The following is a 21,479-nucleotide window of genomic DNA, read 5'->3' as shown; positions in this document are numbered from 1 at the left end:
AACTTTTAAAGGATTCAAGGTATACCAAATGGATGTAAAATCTGCATTCCTAAATGGAATACTTGAAGAGGAGGTCTATATAGAGCAACCAGACAGGTTTGCCCTATCAGAAGACAGTGACATGGTGTGTAGGCTACATAAAGCCTTGTATGGACTAAAGAAGGCACCTAGAGCATGGTATGAACGATTGCACTCCCATCTTGTGAAGATTGGATTTGAAAGAACAAGTGAAGATAGCAATATCTACTTGAAATCAAAAGGAGATCAGATTTTGATTTGTGAAGCATTTTTTGATGACATCATCTTTGGAGGTGATGACAAGATGAGTCATGAATTTGCTGATGAGATGAAAAAGGAGTTTGAAATGTCACTCATAGGGGAGATTAAGTTCTTCATTGGACTATAGATTCAACAAATGAAAGATGGAATCTTTATTACTCAGTCCAAGTATATCAAAGAGGTGTTGAAGACCTTTGGCATGGAAGATAGTAAAACGGTTGGTACACCAAATGTGACCGGTTGTAAGCTATCAAAAGAAGATGACTCAACAGTGGTAAATGAGAAGGTTTACCGATCAATGATTGGTAAGCTGCATTATGTAGTGCACAGCAGACCGGACATTGCACATGCAGTGGTTATTACCGCTAGGTTTCAGCAAAGCCCTAGATAATCCCACTTGGTAGCAGTCAAGCGGATTCTTAGATATCTGAAGGGAAATATTGACTATGGGTTATGGTATCCATACAATAATGATTTCAACCTGAAAGTGTTCACAGATGCTGATTGGCTGGTAATGTAGATGACTGGAAGAGCACAACCGATGGTGCATTCTTTCTTGGTGGTAGACTGGTCTCATGGATGAGTAAAAAGCAGAGTTGTATCTCTCAGTCTACAGTAGAAGCGGAGTATGTTGCAACCTTTATGAACTGTACCCAGACTATTTGGATGAAGAATGTATTGAATGGCTTCAAATTTCTTGTATTTGAACCAGTAAGAATATTTTGTGACAACACAAGTGCAATCAACATTTCCAAGAATTCGGTTTTGCATGCTAGAACCAAGCACTTTGAGCTCAAGTATCATTTCTTGAGGGAAAAGGTTCAGAACAAGGAGGTTGTACTAGAACATGTTTCCAGTAAGGAGCAGTTAGCAAATATATTCACCAAGCCTCTACCAAAGGCTTCATTTACCTATTTAAGAGGTGAACTAGGGGTACTGCCCTTCAAGAGGTAAACTGAAAGTATGTACTCTACATCAGTCAGGTATTGCAGTGTCCAATTTTTATTTTTTCAGATTGATGTGTTGAAGGGTGCTACTCCTCAGGGGGAGTAGCATAGGTGGAACATGATAGCTTGTGCCTCCACTTTGGCATTGTTGTCAAAGGGGGAGAAGATGTGAAGCAGAGAACATATCTGTAGCAATGGGGAGAAGATGTGATGTAGAAAGAGAGATCTTTGAATATTGCCATCAATGCCAAAGGGGGAGATTGTTGGCATTTGTGCAGCGTCTCTTGACATGATGATATTATGTTGCCATTGATTTCAATATGTTGGAGAGCGAACCGGCAATATGCTGAAATGTGAACCGGTACAATGTGGTGAACCGGTATATGTGCAAAGTAGTGAACATGTATATTAAAGCTAAACAGTTGGCAAAGTGAACCGGTATAGTTGTATAAACTAGTATATTGAGCAATAGGTGAAGCGGTATGTTTGTCCAAGAGAACCAGTATGATGAAATGTGAACCAACATATGGAATGTTCTCTATAAAGGCTTAACATGGTATGACTACTGGTTGGTAGTCTTAGCTTAAGGGTTTCCAGTTGAAGTGTTCCAAGCCTATGTGATTCAACCGATGATATCGTGTGATGAGTTAGAGTTGAAATGAAAATCAGATCACGGTGCCATGTCAGTCTTGTGCATGTAAAGGATTTTGCATGAAGGAGATTGATCCTATCTACCTCGGGAATATGTGAAGTCCCTATAAAAGATGGAGAATGCGTGATAGGTTATAGCTTCCATGAAACGATGGAGAACAAGCGATGGAGAATGTCTCGAGATCTGTTCAAGACCGTTGCATTCAAATGCAAAGTGTTCAATGGCCAGGATTGAACTGCCTGAATTGTTTGACCTAAATGTTTAGGGTTTAACCGACCTATCTGTTTCCTATAAGGTCGATGTTGTGTTTCATGCTGAGGTTGTTGGCAAATGGTGTGTGTGTATCTAAGTGCAGAGATACGTGATTCTTGCCAGACTAGATGAGATAAGAGGATTGATTCCTGCATAGTGTGTGTGCAGAAGGAAGGTACTTAAGCGGATCTGCATTAGGCATTGAGTGCTATTATCAGTTCATTTTAATACCTATTGATCTTTAACCACTTCAACAGTTGGAAAATCCCTTAACCGGGTAGCTTTAATCAGCTTGCTGTAAATCCTTTAACAAGGTGACTCAAACTCATTGAGTTCTTGAAATCCTCTAACAAGGTAACCTCTAATAGGGTTTAACCCTTAACCAGGTATTTAGCCATCCCTTAACCGGGTGATCTCTGACAGGATCGGTTCCTAGCAGAACCTATTGTAACAGTCTTTAAGTGGACTAGGCTCTTAACAAAGCGGACTTCTAAAGAGTTCAAAAGAAGCTTGTGGGTATTCATCCCCACCGTGGTTTTTCCCTGCTAGGTTTCCACGTGAAAAATATGTGTGTCATGTGTAGTATTTTTCATGTGATGAATTAAGTGATTTGTATCTGAAGGTAAATCATGCCGAGCTAGCTGTTATTTTATTTTTGATGATAGATTACCTATTCATGCATAAAGGTGATGGAAGTGTAGTAGTAAGTTGAGTGGAAAGCTAAGTGATTAACAGGTTAATGATTGTCACAGTCATTCTTAGCTTTACTGGTTGCACTCTGTTTCAGACCGGTGTTACTGTCTGTCAGACATTTGCAGTGTTTGCAGTCAAACTGATTAGGGAAAGGTTTTTGTGCCTGTACTGATTCACCCCCCCACCCCTCTCAATACCGGTTTGGTACTTATTATTTCATTAGCTTGGATTCTCAAACCCTCTACCGAGGTTACTCCTAACAAGATATTTTGTTTTTTCATCAAGGCATTTTGTAAATCCCTTAATCGAGTGATTCCTAACAGAATGAGTTCTTAACATGACTTATTGTAAAAGATTTAATAGGCTTGGCTCCTAATAGGGCGAACTTCAAGAGAGTTCAGATAGCTATCCTTATGAGTCTCATCTCATCATGGTTTTTACCTATTTGGGTTTCCATGCATAAACATTTGTGTCAAGTGGTGAATGTTTTTGTGGTTATGATCTTATTTGTTGATTTGATTGACTACTTAACTATTCTGATAAGGCATGATTACTGGAAGCATTGAGATATGATTAATCATTTTGATGTTTACAAGATTGAAGTCGTTTACTATTAATTTGTTATAACGGTTAACCAGTTGATGTTGAGTATTGATCTTGATAGTGAAAGTTTACTTTGTGAGTTTAAATTTGAGATTGGGAAGTTTGTATCAGTTTTTTAGTATACTGATTCACCCCCCCCCCTCTCAGTATTCTACCGGATACTTATTCTTTCATCATACCATCAGATCTTGCCTCTCCAATGCTTTCTGGGTGTAGGCTACTCAATAATTTATTTTACTTTCTCAAGGTCCATCTCCAAACCATCCTTAGATATCACAAATCCCAAATAGACTAACTCATCCTTCATGAAAGTACACTTCTTAATATTTATCAACAACTTTTATTCTCTCAACCTCTACAAAAGTTGTCTCAAATGTAACAAATTCTCCTCTTTTGTCTTACTAAAAATCAGAATGTCATCCAAATACACAATAACAAACTTACCCAATAATTTCTTTAATACCTCATTCATCAGCCTCATAAAAGTTCTTAGTGCATTACTTAACCCAAAAGGCATCACCAACCATTCATACAATCCTTCATTTGTCTTAAATGTTGTCTTTCACTCATCTCCTTCTCTGATCCTGATCTGATGATATCCACTCTTCAAATCTATCTTTATAAAGTATTTGGCTCTACTCAAACAGTCCATTATGTCATCCATCTTAGGCAAAGGAAACTGATATTTCACTGTGATTTTGTTTATTGCTCTGGAATCAGTACACATTATCCACTCTCCATTCTTCTTAGGTGCTAATACTGCTAGTATTGCACAAGGGCTCAGAATTTACCTGATCAAACCTTTCTTCAATAGCTTGTACACTTGTCTATTTAGCTCTTCATTCTCTGTGGGTGTCATTCAGTGTGCAGCTTTGTTAAACAAACTAGCTCTGAGAACCAGGTCCATGCAATGACTGATACTTCTCACATGTGGCAATCCATTAGGTACATTATCTGAAATGATGTCTTCATATTCTATAAGCAAATATTTTATCTCTTCTGGTTGTTCCTCTTCATGCTTCAGATTCTTAGTCTTCTTAGGAATTAAGGCAAAACACACATTCTCATGTCGCAATACATCCAGGAATTTCCTTCCATCTACCAAACAAATTCTAGCATCCATACAGACTTCATTCTTCAAAGGTTCCTCCAAAGGAAACAAGGTTTGCTTCATCCCATTGGCCACAATAGTGTATGCATTCTTCCTTCCATCATGTACTGCCTCTCTATCAAACTACCAAACTCTGCCCAACAAAAGATGACAAATATCCATAGGCATAATATCACACAAGACTTCATCATGATAATTCTCAAATTTCAATTTCACCAAACATTGTTCACTTACTAACAATTATGTTCACCCTGAATCCATGTTATCCGATAGGATTTAGGGTATTTCAATCTTTCCAAATTCAACTTATTCACCATCTCTTAAGAAATAAGATTATTTGAACTACCACTATCAATCAAAAATTTATAACACTTACCAGATACCTTACATCTGGTCTTGAATAAATTCTTCCTCTGCAAGGGCTCTTCATCTCTCCCAGTATGACACAAAGCTCTCTCATCATCATTAGTTCTCCATCTTCTAGTTTATTGTCTGATTCAGTGGGGTTTTCTTCCCCCATTGCCGCTCTTCTGGTATTCTTTGTCTTCTTACACTCTAAAGCATGATTTCTTTCTCCTCCACACTTATAGCAAGTTCCCCTAAATGTTCTCTTGTCTGGTCTTCCAAAATTCTCATTCCGGTAGCCTTCCGGTTCTCTCCTCTGGTAGAAAAATCTATCATCTTTCTGGTATGAATTACCTTCTTTTCTTACTTCCTTGTCCTTGTTTTGATATATATAGGTTCCTCTACCTTCAGTATATCCTCTTCCTCCTTAAAATATTCCTCTCGTAAACCTTCCACCTTTGCCTCTCTGCCTCTGCTCATGTCTTTTGTTTAGCTTCTCTTATGCCTTTAGGGCATACTGGTAAACCTTTTCAACACTCTCTAATTTGATAAAATTAATTTAATCTTGTATAGACACTCGTAATCTATTCAAATATCTTGCAACTTGTTCAACTTCATCATCAACGTGTTCAGATCTAATATTCAACTTGTAAAATGCTTCGATGTATTCCTTCACACTAGATTCCTTCTGTCTCAAATTTTGTAACTTCCGGAATAGATTCACTTGATAATCAACCAGCGTAAATTTTGATTTCAAATTAGCAATTATCTAATCCCATGTCTTGATCTTCTCTTTACCTCTTCTCTTTTAATCATCTTGCAAATTCTCCCACCAAAGAGATGCATAACCTTTCGCTTAGGTACATACATATTTCACCTTCCTTTCTTCTGCAATGTTTTCAAAATCAAAATATTTCTCCATCTGCGAGATGCAATTCATCAATTCATCTAAATCCAACTTTCCATCATATTCTAGTGGGGTAAAATGAGGTTTAGTATTTGCCCTACTCAAAACCCTAAAAAACCTTTCCTCATCCGGATCAACCGCTGGTGGGTTTACTTGTTCTATAGGGGCTTCTTCTCCTTCATCTTCACTTACATCTTTAATGTGTTTGCCTCTTCTTTGGGCTATCTCCATGGCTTCCAACCGGTCTGCTATCCCTCGCAACATTTCCATCACAACAAGGTTTGCATTTCCACGTGCTCCACCATTCCTAGTTCCTCTTCATGCCATCATTTATGCTAGTCCTCTGTAACTGTAGGTTGGATCCATAGTCTGCCACCCTACAATGAAATATTTTGACATGCAACCTCCAAAACAAAAAATCGCTTTGATACCACTTGAAGCAGTCACCGGTTAGGTGGGACCTCAAAGAGATCAATCCAGACCAGTCAGCAAGAGTAAACAAAATGAAAATACAAAGATATGCTGGAGGCAATGCAGAACAAATTAATTTATTTCATAAAAACTGATTATAACCAACCAGTAACAACCGGGTTACATAAACTAGCTCACAGGCCTGCTAAAACATGCTTAGAGTACAAAATAGGTCACAACCAGGACCTTCAATCTTACGATCTATCTTCTATGCTCAGTCTAACTACTTGATTGTTGGATTGTTACATTCTAATGCTCAATACAATGATTTATACGATCCAAGGGGATCCGGTCGGCCCAAAAAAGGATCAAAACTTGAAGAAAAAGACCTAACGTGTAAAACCAACAAGGTCGGCCTCCACCAAGAGATTCCTCCGAAAAATCCAATGGATGAAGAGTAGATAGCATAAAAAGGTTGGCCACACATCAAGGAACATCGAAATCAATTCCTAAAGCTCCAGAAGCTTTGGAAGGGGTTTCAGTAGATCACCAAAAATAGGTCCAGGCAACCGGTAACAAGAAACTGCCAACCGCTAATAGGAAACTGTCAAGGAAACCGATAGTGATAAATTGTAGGAAAATGATCCAAATGCGATGCAGTTTGGAAATAACAAAGAGGATCAAGTAGTTAAGTAGAATCCAACTCCATAGGATCCAATGAGCCAAAATCAGTACACATAGAAAGAAATGTTGAAACTGCAAATAGAAAGAAAAACAGAAAGGAAAATATTTTTGGTTGATGCAAGATTGCTATGAACCGGGGATGCTCCTGCATCAAATTGGGTAATATGGAAGGGTTTGTTCTTGATCTTGATTTATTTCATGACTGATTTCTTCTCATTTTGGTTTATACTCTTAACATGGGGAAGGAGTTTGGATATGCATGGGAGATTTTCAGAAGGTTTCAACACTTTGACCTGATGAGAAAGGATATTGAATGAGACTCTCTGAAGTGGGTTTTCTTGGAAATGGAATATATGGTGGCATTGGATCTTGAATTTTTGAAGCGTGGAAAGGACTAGCATCATGACCTGGATTAGATTGGATTTGTACGATGGATAGCCCTTGGGATATTTTGTTATTGGATAGAGATGGTGTGGACTACTCTTGTGTGACTTCAAGGGATGATGAAATTGTGGATAGATATGATTGATTTGGACTTTGGTTGAATGGGATTTGATTTTGGTTGAAAGGGGTTTGAATTTTGGTTTGATGTGATTGGTATGACTGATATGTTGGGTTGAAAGAAAAAGAAGGTTGACATGATTCTAATGTTTGTTGAACTGAAGTAGGAGCGATTTTATTGAAGAATGAAGGTTGGCATGTTTGAATGGTCTCACAAGAGAAGGAAGGTTGGTCTAATAATGATTCCTTTTTGATTAGAGGTATTGTGGATGTCACTTCCCCCATCATTTTTTTCTAACCAATCCCTATGGTTGTTAGAACTAGTCATGTCTCTCATTTCTTGTTGCATAGTCCTAATTTCTTGAGCCAAAACTTCTATGGATGACGATGGAATAGGAATGGAAGGGATGAATTCTTCACCTTCCCTACGAAATGCATAATGGCATTCCATAATATTTTCTTGATTGGTTTTTGTGGATGTTGGATGTTTTAATGTTTTTTCCTTGAAGTTTCAAACTATGTTGGTGGTTGAAAGATTTCCGACAAGACTTGACTGTTTTTAACTTTATTTTTGCTATTCTTTGGGTGTTTGATAGTTGAAAAATGTTGCATAAGAAACAACAGCAAGTAAGAAAACATTTTGAAATAATCGAAAAAGAGTTGTTTAAAGGATCTTTTCAAATCTTAATGGTTGTTGGGGACTTTTCAAACCTCATTTATTTTTGATAAATTTTGGTCATACAATCATAAAACAATAAAACTCTTCTAAAGTCAAAAGGTCACAAATAATACCATAGCCCACATCTTGATACTCTGTCAACTCAAACAACCCTGTTGCACCCTAGGGTGTGCCCGTTTTTTTGCCTTTTGCCAAAAGTTGAACCAAAGACAATTGCTTCTTAATTGACTCATTTTCCTGGGAGATATATGGTGAGTGTCTTGGGGGTGAATTCTTCCCCACCCTTGCACTATGATATTATAGGTGTCTGGTTAGTGACTCAGATTAGCCGCTAATTCTTAAAGCTTTTAGTAAAGGTTTCATTTGAGTGGTCATACTCAGCAACGTTTTCCACTCCATTAAAGGAGCTCACCCAGTTTGTAGAGGTTACGCTCTACAAATTTGCACGTACCATATAGGCACTAAGGGAGGCATGACATCGTTATGACAACATATAACACTCATCACTTGAAATTTTCATCACAAACACATTTTTTTATAGTGGCTTGGATTACATGGCTTTAGCCATTGCCACTTAGGTCATTCCTCTCTCTAGGCCTTATGGGCTTCGTAGGAGGGCAAACCAACTAAAGGTTTTATTCTAATGCAAAAATGATAGAAAGCATAAATGGTGAGTTTGGCTTTTTGGTCACCCAATTAAGGGGAGAGCATATGCTTATCACCATGAAGACAGAGAAGACAAGATTGTTCTTTTTAATCCTTCATCGCAATGTTTTCTAAAATCTATTTGGAGATGTTGCTCCAACAGGTATGATGTTCATTTTAATCCCACATAGCAATGATGAATATTCTTTTTAACCTCAATGATTTGCAATAAAGAAGATTTGTCTTGTTTATTTTAGATAACACCAAAGGAAATGTGTGCTAATATAGGTTCAGTTGTACCTACAAAACCCATTAAAATGTTAGTTGATATTGTGGGCTTACAAGCCTAAATTCTTCCTTGGGTTACAAAAATCTGCATCACTGTCTGTTACTGCTCTGTTTAAAGAAACAAAACATGAAAAATGCTAGAAGATTAGAAAGGAATTGAGAAAAGATAGAACATTTTTTATTTTAGACGAACTTGCTAAAAATAGAAACCTGCTAAAAATGGTAACGTGCTAAAAATAGTAACTTACCAAAAACAGAAACCTACCAGATCTAGAAACTTGCCAAAAATGAAAACTTGCCAAAAATGGAAACCTACAAAAATGGAAACCTGCAAAAAATATAAACCTGCCAAAAACAGAAACTTGCTAAAAATGGAAACTTTCCAAAAACAAAAACCTGCCAAAATGGAAACCTAGCAAAAATGGAAACTTTCCAAAAGCGAAAACCTATAAAAAAAATAGAAACTTTCCAAAAACATAAACCTACCAAAAATGGAAACTTTCCAAAAATAGAAACCTACAAAAATGGAAACCTGCAAAAAATATAAACCTACCAAAAAAAGAAACTTGCAAAAAATGGAAACTTTCCAAAAACAAAATCCTGCCAAAATGAAAACCTAGCAAAAATGGAAACTTTCCAAAAGCGAAAACCTATAAAAAAATGGAAACTTTCCAAAAACATAAACCTTCCAAAAATGGAAACTTTCCAAAAATGGAAACCTGCCAAAAATGGAAACCTGCAGGCATACACAAAATTTCAAATCATTTTTTTGTTATTTCATGTCGAGTTCACCATTGTCGCCAGGGTTAAAATCAATCATCATCAATTAGATTATAAGAGCAAATCATATCTATAATCTAATTAGAAACGCTCCTAAATGACAATGAAATAATGCTTAAATCAATTGAATAACAAAAATCTAATTAAACTTCCTCAATTGACTCAACAAAGCTTCCATTACTCTTCTCTAAATTGTGTGTGTAGGTGGCTCTCAGGTGTTACACTGGGATTTCCTACATAAGAAAGACAATTATTTTGAAGATAGAGATTCTTGATTGAAATTGGGAAATGAGGTTGAATTTATAGATTTTCAAGTGAGATGGGGTGAGATTTGGAATCGAAGTGTTGATTGATAGTTCACTGATTTTGTGTGATATCCCCACCGCACCACATGATGTAAGGCCTTATTCTTAAATAAAAGACAAAATCAATTATTAAATAAGGTACTGTTAAACACCATTAAGGAAACAATATTAACAAATCATTAACATTGATATTCAATTAATTTAATATAATTAATCAGTTTAAGTATATTGGTTTAATAATAATCAAGGTGATTATTAAATATACTAAATAAGATTAATAGATTTAATAAATTAAGTAATTATTAAATATATTAAATAGGATTTAATTCATTTAAATTAAGTGATTATTAATATTACATAGATTAATTCACTTAATAAATAAAATGAGTATTAAAATATTAAAAGGGATTAAATACATTTAAATGATTATTAAAATATTAATTCACTTATTAAATAAAGTGTTTTATATATTTAAAACCACTCCCCCCCCCACCCCCATGGGAAGCGGTGGGACGGTAGACGCAACCTAGGCTACGTCTACCATCACACCCCTTCCTTCGGAAGGGAAATGGTGTGACGGTAGCCACAGCTTAGGCTGCGAGCCATCACCACCTTTCCCATGGGAGGGTGCCCTGTGGAGGGACACGTCTACTCCCCTCCATGGGTATTTAACCTAGTTAAAATGTAGGGATCGAGGAGGAAAAATGAAAAGACAAGGAGGACACAGAGGTAAGAAGGGAGCATCTGTGGGTGATAAGAGGTAAGATCATTATATTTATTTTATAATGTTATTTATTTTGTAATGAATATAATCAAGGTATAGGTGAATGTTCACTAGGATATAGGTGTATAATGGAACATAGGTAATGAATAGGTAGACGTTGTCATTTATACATATTAATAAATAGAAGGAATTAATGTATTAATCCACACCCTAAGGTATGAATATGTAAAGATAGATATGGTAAATGAAAATTAAATAAGAAGGTAATGCATAGGTTAATGATGGTAAGGAATATTGAATATATATACATAAGGAACACATTAAGAATATATGTGTGAAGTACAAAATGAAGTAATATTAAATTATCAATGTATTTTAAAGGAAATCACATATTGGAGGCTATAGGGAGGGAACTCCCGTAGTCTAAGGAAGGGATTGTGATAATCCCTAGGGCAGTACATGTACTGAAAAATTGATATGCATATATATGGCTTGGTTGATTAAACTCAACCAAGAAGAGACGGATCTGGTCAGTCCCCTCTAAGGACTTGGATGATGAAGGCATCACCCAAGGCAAGGAATAGACAAGGGTCTTCCTTGAAGGGCTTGGGTGTAAGAGGTTACACCCAAGACAGGATTCAAACTCAACTTCGATTTCCTGAAGGGCTTGGAACCAAGGGGTTCCAAGAAGGCGAGCTTCATAGCTGCCTAAGGACATACTTTCTTATGGCATTCATATCCCTTTTATTAGATGAAGATTATGATTATGTTAATTAAGTATTAAAGTTAGATTGCAATTTAGATTACTTATATATATATGTTTGTCGTGTTCTAACAATCTGTTTTGCAGGTTAATGATCTCTAACTAGTAGGGACATTACATTTTGATTTATCGGTTAAGTGGATTGATTGATCTATTAACTCATTTGATTGATCTGTTAACAAGGTTGACTGGACAATTGACTCAATTGATTGATTAGTAGACTGAATTGATTAGGGAGATGACTAATTTAATTGATTAGTCAGAAAAGGTGATTGAGAGTGAAAAGGGGAGATTGGAGAGTTAACTGAATAACTGATTAGTTAACTGATTTGGATGAACTGGTTAGGATTTTCAACATGTGTTGTAGGACTTTGAATTTAAATCCAATTTCATGTTATTTTGGTTTGAATTTAGATTTTCGAATGATGAAATGCACATGAGATTTACTAAAATTTATTCAAATTCAAATTTGATGAAATGTGAATTTGAGAAAATGAAATTAGATGGAATGAGTTGAAATTTGAATTCGGGGAATTAGAGGAATAAGTTAAATAATGAAATTATTTAATCATTAGAAATAGGATTAATTAAATAATAAAGATTATTAAATTAAGGGAATTAATCATAATTAATATTTGAAAAAGGGGATTAATGATGAATTGATTAATTAAATGATAGAAATTGAATGATTAGTAATGTAAAAAGTGATGATTGAGCTAGTTCAGAAGAATAATTAGCTTAATTAAATAATTAAAGTATTATTCAATTAATTGGACGAATGATTAATATGCGATCGATGAGACATTTTTAGGTATCTACACCTCTACTTTGAAATTTCCATAAGAAGCAACAATAGGGACTTTCTCTACTCAATCTTCATTGCACCACCTCTCATTGCCCAATCATCTGCATTCATAGGCTTGAATATAATCTCATTGCTTGATTCTTAAAATATCCCACTCTCGAATGCTCACTTTTCTTAAACACTGTTGCTGGAATTCCATCCATAAAAAACCTACACCGTGTCATAAATACATATTATAAGTACACCGATGACGTTAAAATTGCAGGGCCAAGCCAAAGAGGGCATTCACTGTTTCATTTGAAGTTGCAGGAGTAATATTAACATTAGTTAATAATTTTTTGGGGATTCTAGACCAGGGAGTTAAGTGTGGAAGGCTATGGTGGGATGAAACAAGACCTTTTTTAAAGTTGTGTGAACAAATCCTCTTTGTTTTTGGCATATTTTGTAAATGTGGCATTCCATGAGACCAAATTTTTTTGAGGCATTTTGTCAAACTGTTTGTGTGTCTTGTCCATGCTTCCAAATGTTGCATATATGTCTACCACAGGAGTTGCAAATATAACATATGCTTTGATGGTTGTCTATACCCTAGCCCAAAGATCCTATTTTTCACAGGGTATGAAGATGTTGGCAAAGGTTGTCAAATCTTTCCTGAAATCTGCCAATTGCATTTACTTGAATGTTTCTAATCCTTTTTATCATCAAATCCACTTTGTGAATCCCCTCCCTATAATCAGTGCATTCCATGAGAACACATTTTATCAAACAGTTCATGTGCTTTGTCTATGGCTCCATTTTTTTCGTATATGTCTATCTTCCGCATTTTGTATGCATGTCTATTACTGCATTTTCGACTACAACATCTGATAAAATTCTCATATCCTTTATGTCTTTATGGATACTTAAAGAAGATGTCCCAATAGTTGAGCAACCTAACTTTGCGCTTCTCAAAATTCTACATGGAAATTTTAAATCACTCTCAATTTTTTAGAGCATCTTACTTGGCAAGTCCCCTGCTTATAACTAAAGTTTCAGGATCACATTATCAAATTTGATGCCATATCAACATGCTTTTTGGTAAGGTGTCCAAAACAACCCAAAAAAAGGTGAGACCAATAGTTGCACATAAGGGGGCCCCATACTTGTGGAACTGTTGTGGCATCACATGATTGGTTTCTTTTTACAATTAAGAGTGCATTTCATTCAATTATGGGTATTAAAGTCACAACTATTGGTGTAATGATGTAAAATAAAATTGGACATTAAATCAACAAACACGAGTAATAAATCAACAACTGCTATCACAACAATTAGAACAAACTCAAATTATTAGATCCTCTCCCCTGTACCCTATTCAATATCGCGGTTTTGACATAGACTCAGAGTACGCTGGCAAATGTAAACTGATCGAGTTAGAAACCTGTTTGTTACATATAGTGCAACAATACGACTGCCTTGTGAAGACAACCATGTCTTCTGTAGGCTGCAACAACTGTATTCCATGAGAGGCATGTATCAAAAGCGTTATGGGTTTCACAAAACTTCCGCAGCACATGAACAATGAGTTTGAATTTCCTTTGCATTCCGACTACTGACCGTGATGGTCACTGTTTAAAGTTACGGGAACTGTTGATTGTTGATCATAATGGTGATTGTTCAGAGGAACAGGGACGGAGCTTGACTAAAATAATGGATCCTAATCATTACCGACAAATAACATCTTTCATTTTATTAGTAAATGCCTTAATCATCTCCTCTATAAAATCCATACAAGATTATCGTATGTAAATGGGTTCGTTTTCAGGCAAAGCTTTGTTCATAAAAATAATAAGCACGTAAATAATCGGGCCTAACGTTTCAAAATAGAACAAGGAGTTGTATACAGAACGCGCCATGAAAATACAGCTACGTCATTTGTAAAAAATAATAAAGAATAATGTTATTAATAAACTTGTATTCACTCAACTGAAAACCTTTGGCACTAAAATGTTTTTCAAACTAGTGTTCTGCAAGACTTAGTAGCATTAGCCGCTTCAACATTTTACATGGCGCACAATGCATTTAAAACATTTTTTGTGTCTCTGTCGTCATCAACTTTTGTGTGGAATATGATTGGTGGGCAATGGTGATGAAGATCTTACCACTGAGATGTGTTGAGGGTTTAATGAGTGGGTGAACCCACGCGGGCCAATTTGTTTGTGCATTGGTATGAGTGTGATCCTGTTGTATTTGTATTTGTTCATGATGGTCATGGTCCCCATAGTCAAACATGGCTTAGTTATGAGTGAATTAGTTTTAATAACGATCAGAAACAAAATTGTTAACAATTTTCAAGCTCCTTTCAATGTCAGCTTTTGTAATGTGGATTTTTGATAAAAAAGTTTATAGTTTTGTGAAGTATTACTTCCTCGAATAGTTCTTTTAGACTGCACTCTTTCAAATTTTCCTCGTACTGAGTATGAATATCCCCATACACTGCACACTCAAAGATGAAATTCCATTCAGTTTGTACTGCCCTTTTATTGCAGAAAAGACAAGTCCTTTCCTCTCATTCCTCCTTAGGGACTGTCCATCTACCCATCTCACATCCAAGATGGTAGGACCCGATTTTGATCTAAGCAACAAGAAGTCTAGCCTTCTTGTTAATTGGCGCTCTTAGGTATTCTTTTTTCATTTTGCTCGCCTAAAGGATTAAACTCTTTGATATGGTGTGCTTTCTTTCCTACCAACTTGGTTTATCCACATGGCAGTTCTAAATTTTTCGAACACAGTCTTTAATCTCATCATTATTATTTGGACAATCTTGCAAATCAATGTCCCACTTGATAATCCATTTTTTGTTATTTTCCTTTTTTTTAAGTTCCTCCTCAACAACCATTTTGGGTTAGCATTGCTCGTTAACATTTTTTTAAATAACTTATCAAGTGAACTATAGCTAAGGCCTTCAGTGGGAACATTCCTGCTTCAACTAGAAGAATCTCATAAAGAACTATTGACATGACCTTGAGACTACTAATTATTAGATGCTTTTGAATTCTTTTTTATTATCTCCATTTGTGGTTGGACATGCTACTTCTCCAAATCTCACAACCATTAAAAACAACTAGTGTAACCAGCAGACCAAAAGGATTTTCTTGGTTTTCCAATCCCATAATTACACTTTCCTACATCTATTTTGCAAGAGATAAGAGCTTCCTTGTTTGATTGTTTGGTGTGTTTGGCCATGTACTCTTTTATGTTTTACATCTCATTCAATGTCATCCCTGTTGGTCATTGATGCTGCTAGGATATGCTATTGTCATTGATGTCAACATATTCCTGTGATTTATTGCTTCGGTGGTTGCGGATTGGTTTATTAGGATCATGGTTCGGTATATGGAGTATTTATAGTATCATTATATCTTTATGTATTGGTTTCAGTGATCCGGGATTTTAATTGATAATATTGTATGATCTGGTTTACATTTTGGTTTTTCTAATCAATGCTTTGCAGAGTTCAGTATTTCCTCCATTATATTCCAGTGTGATCAGATCTTAAGTTGAGATTTTGGGAGATTTTTTTCAATGTTCTTGTGTATCTTAATTTCATATGGATCATAATTTTGTGCTCCATAAGTTATCTTTCCTCGTGACAGTTGATGTTGTTTGAGTATTCTTGAGTTTTAGATGTTGATCGATTAAGATTTGATAAGTGGTGTTGGTGCAGCTATTATAAATTATTCTAATGTGCTTGCTGGAGTTTCCTAGTTATTTTCTACCTGTTTTGGTGGTTCACATTGATCCTTGTGCGTGTTCTTGGTGATTTTTTTGAACCGATGATATTCTTCATGTTATGCGGTATTCTTGATGGTGTAGCGTGTTGTGGTTGATCTTGGCGTGATTTTCGATGGTGTTGCGTGTTTGAGCATTTGATTTAGGTCCATGTTATGTCATGTGTATCATTATATTGGTTCGGTGGTTGATCTTTGTATCGTGTGACATAATTTTGTACTTGTAAGTTGAGGGTTTGTTCGACCTTGTAGTAAGGTTGATGAATTGTATAAATAGGCGATAAAGTCATATAAATATGATATCGATGAACTGTCTGCATTATCAGAGAATGATAAAGGTGCAAATAAGCGAATACATCCTTTGACATTGTGTTTGAGAAGAGATTAAAGTTTTGTAGAGTAGAAAAATGTGCTTAATCGAAACTTCCATCAAGCATTTGTAGATGCTATTCTTTCAGTTCATTTGACTCTGCATTGTTGTCTAAATATTTTGTAAGTTAGTGAGACTTCCTTGTAAGGTAGTGAACCTTCCTTGAGGGTTGTAGCCTTCCGGGTTATTATATTTGAGGAGTGAGCTTTAGGCAATAAGCTTGAATTCATGTGCATTCCCCATTGTAATTATTTTCACATACTACTGTAGAGTATCATCTTATTGTGGGTAGGTTCCCACCGTGGTTTTTCTCTTAACCGAGTTTTCCATGTCAAAATTTTGGTGTTGTATGTTGTGCTATCAATTTTCTTATCTTTGTTGTTGTTGTAGTTGATCAGATTTATATTTGTTCTTAAGTTTGTCAATTTGGTGAAAACGAATTCACCCCCCCTCTCAGTTTTCTTTCATTATTGTTGCCAACAATTGGTATCAGAGCTAGATCCTCTGGAAGAAGCTTGACCACTTAAGGAGATCCAAGATAGAAACTAGAGGTGTTATTTTTAAGAAGGAAAGTTTGAGATTCAATGGAAGTAATTATGCTATATGGAAGAATTGGATGAAGGTGCACTTGAGATGTCTTGGAGAGGATTACTAGACGATTACAAAGGATTCCTATTCTATTCTTCAGAATGGACTGGTTAGTGCTATTGAGATCAAGGATGCTGAAAATAACATTAGAGCCAAGGAAGCATTGTTGAGTGCCCTGGTTGATTCAGAGATGACTTATGTAATGGGACTTCAGACTACACATGAGATCTAGGAGAATCTTGAGACCTTGTATGAAGGAGATAAACAAGTCAAAGTTGTTAAGTTGCAGAGTTTGAAAGGGAAGTATGAGATGTTGAAAATGGGAGAAGATCAGAACATAAACTCTTTCATGGATAAGGTGAATGAACTTTTCCTAGGTATCAGATGTGTCGATGGAACCCATGAAGAAGATGAAATTGCTGCTAAGGTGTTGAGATAATTGCCTCCTTCTTACAAACATAAGGTAGCTTCTATTGATGAGATCTAGAGTGTGACTACTGTGACAAGAGATATGTTGGTTGGAAAAATTGTTGCATTTGAACTGAGCGAGTTTGGCAAATCACATGGAAATTCTGAGACAACATTTAGAGCATCTGTATCTAAAAAGCAGAAGTATGATCCAAAAGAATGCAGAATATCCAGATATGAAAGAGAGAGAAGAGAAATGTAAGAGAAAGAAAGGGAATTGGATGAGCTTGAAGCATTGATTTCCCGGAGATTGCCTAAAGGAGCTAGTAAGTATGATGGTAAATTGCCTTTGAAATGTTTCTCTTGCAATAAGATATGACATTTTTCTTCTACGTGCCCGGAGAGAATGTCTAAGCATGATAGGCATGATAAATTTGATAAGCATGATAGGAATGATAGTTATGAGAAGCATGCGAAGTATGACAAGTGTTGGATTTTGCCAAGATCAAGAGGTCATTGAAATGTACAAGATAGAGACATAATATGGGACAAGAATAAACTGTATTCTCATCAATAGAAAATGATCAATAATTGTTGTTGTTACATACAATGTAGATGAGCCTGCTTATATAGGCAAGGCTAGGGATATGTATGAGCACACAAATATGACATGTGGCTCAATAAGAAACAAGGGTAGGTAGGAAATAGGTGTGGGTAGGTAGGAGAAATAATATAATATTCCACATGAGGTGGATCACCCACCGAAGGTGGAATTATCACTCCACAATAAGTGGATATGATAGTGTAATAACAAGATCAACACCATAAGAGGTGGAATTTCTCCTACACACACTATCCCAATGTGGCACAAACACCCAAGTGTCTCATATCCAAACTACTATGAAATGCATTATCCTAAGTAAACTTAAGTAAGTGTTATAATATCCATGATGAATAATTATTTACACCAACACCCCCCCTTAAGTGCAACTTAGGGGAATGCACTTAAGTCTACAATGCAACTAAGCAATGCAAGATGGGTCCCGGCTACGAGGCCATGTTAGGTACCCATGCACAAATGCAATGCATGCAAACCAATGCAATGAAATCTCTCACAAAGTGGGGAAAGAGAGAAAAACCCAATGGGAAAAAACCCTCCCCCAAAAGAGAGATGAAAGCTATACAAGAAAACTCTCAAAGAAGAATGTGAGGAACAAAACCCCATGTGAGGAAAAAGTCCCCCCCATATGAGAGAAGAAGAGAAGTCAAACTGTGATCCTCCCTCAATGAAGAATCTGCACCAATGATAGAAGCTCGATGTATGAAGAAACTGCTCCACGAACGTCGAACAACATTCCTCCCCTTAGGAAGAAACAAAACCAAAGGTGTATCCATGAAGTCTCCCCAATCATGAAGAGAAGATGTATGAAGAAAACTCATGATGAAAGGAATCTCTGAAAACTGCTCAAGTGTCCCCATGTCGATGCTGAAAGATACCCCCTCCAAAGGTGGTGAACTGCTCCACACTGCTGAAAAAGGAACTCCAACATCTAGTGAAGATAAATGTAGAACAATATCCAAAGACTCATGTGTCTCCTCAAAGAATAAAGAGACCTCCTCCAACTGCTGTACATAAGTATCCACAATCATGTCAACCTCGAAAGAATGATCATGTAGAGAATGAACAAGAGGGTCAGAGTGTGCCCTCGCAACAATCGAAGAAGGATCATCTTCATCAAAGAGAAGATGAATGTCATCAATGATGTCTCCCAAATCTGCAATGTAGGATTCCACAAACAAACCTGCAATGTCTGTCAAGTAATCATCCCATGAATCTGAAGCTGGAAGACAATGTATATCCTGCTGCACTGAATCACATGAAGGCAAAACTGTCGCACTATCTGCATCATCAGGTACAATAGGTGATGTGATATCAATATGAGAAGATGAAATACAAGACTCAAGAACGAGGTTACATGTGAGAATCCCCATGTTCAAGTGTCCAAAGTTCTCCTCAAAATCTGAACCATCACAATAAGTGTGATCATTATGTGTAGAATCATCAAATGTGAAATCATCATCATCAACAAAATCTGAAAAGGTGTATAACCGAGATGCATGATCAACCACCCCAGTTGCAATGATAGCTCTAGTCTCCATGTCTCTAATAAAAACTGAGTCAGGTGTGAACTCCACAACTCTCTTAGTTGCGCCATGTGTGATTTGATAGATAGAAAGGAGATTGTTTGTCAAGTAGGGTACACACAACACATCATTGAAGGAGTTATCTCCAATGTCAATAGATCCTTTCCCAATCACATCCATGTATGTATGATTGCCCATCAAAATCTGTGGCATGGTGCAAGGCTCAAATGTAGAGAACATAGATTGTGAAGAAGCCATATGATGAGAAGCCCCTGAATCTAGAAGCCATCTCTCTGAAGTATGATTTGTTGTAGCACATAGAGCTTTTCCTTTTCTTATTCCAAAAGAGTGAGTTTTTCCACTTGTAGAAGCCATGAATGCTTGCCCTTTTCCTTTTGAATGTGAGGAAGTGGAAGTTAATGAATCATCCTTTTTGTAGACTTTAGGCAAATCAATGTTATGCTTTTTGATGATATGTGTAAGCTCATCAATCTTCTTAGTATGGCAACAATGTTCCTCATGACCAATCTTTTTACAATAAGCACAAGTAGGTCTCTCTCTCTTTGGTGAATTATCTTTCTTGGAAGAAGATGAATCTCCTTGTTGTGGAGAAGATGATGCTTTATCCTTAGGCTTTGATTGCCATTTCTTCTTGTTTGAGTTGTCCTTTCCTTGATTTCCTTTGTTTCCTTGATTTGCCACTAATGCTTGAGACTTAGAAGAAGCCATAAGAATGCCCATGCTTATCAACTTAGTTTGTTCCATCATCAACATTTCATTGAAAGCATCAAATGTAGGCATTTTGTAGCTTGAACCCATTGTCATCCTATGAGTTTGGAAACTAGAAACAAATGCTGCATATTCTTGTGGAAGCTTGCCTATCAAGTTGAATATCAATTGAGTATCCTTCTTATCAATGCCACAATCTTTGAGTTGTGCCCTCAACTCATTTGCCTTAGTGACATAATCTTGTATAGTATCAAAGTTCTTGGGATCTAACATGGTGAGATCACTATCAATTTGATATCCCCTAATCTCATCAACTTGACCATACAAGTCTTGAAACTTTTGCCAAGCATCCTTGATTAGAGTACATTTCTCAATATGAAAAATGAGATCCTTTGATACATACTTTCTTAAGGTACCAATTGCCATGATATTTTTAGTGAGCCAATCTAAGTGACCAACTGGATCAGTCTTAGGATCAGCTGGAGCAACAATAGTTCCATCAATGTAATGAGTGAGTCCTTTTTCCATAAGTTTACTCCATGCATCAATTTTCCAAGTAGCATAGTTATGTGGAGTTAAGAGAGGAAACTTAGAAGAACCCATAGCAGCAAAAAGGAAGGACACAAGAGTACAAAAGCACAAGAGACACCCCCCAAATTCAATCAATCAAAGTACCCCCCCAAAAGTGATGATTTTGGCACTTTATACTTAGTGCGATTACAATGAGCCACTTGCAAAACAAGGCAAAGTGGGCTTATGATGAAAATTTTACAACTTCTCAAATGAGATACAAGAGACTTCAATCAATAGTGCAATGAATCTAACTGAGATTCAAGCAAATATGCAAGTACCAAGAGAGCCAAAAATGGCCAAGATCTGAAAGTATAATTTCTACTTGCAATGACATCAATTTGATAGCATCATGTGAAAGTAGACAAAAAAATACGCACTTTCAAAAAAAACGGCACCTAAAAGGGAGGTCAGATGACCCCAAACGAAGCCTCTGAAGTTGCAAAAACTGGGATTACTCAGGGACAGTCACCAAAAACTGAATTTTTTGAAAAATCCGTGCATCAAAATCAAAAAATTATTTCA

Source organism: Cryptomeria japonica, chromosome 11 (genome assembly GCF_030272615.1).
Source record: "Cryptomeria japonica chromosome 11, Sugi_1.0, whole genome shotgun sequence".
In the NCBI taxonomy this organism is placed as follows: Eukaryota; Viridiplantae; Streptophyta; class Pinopsida; order Cupressales; family Cupressaceae; genus Cryptomeria; species Cryptomeria japonica.
Note: the sequence above shows the minus strand (reverse complement) of the source record.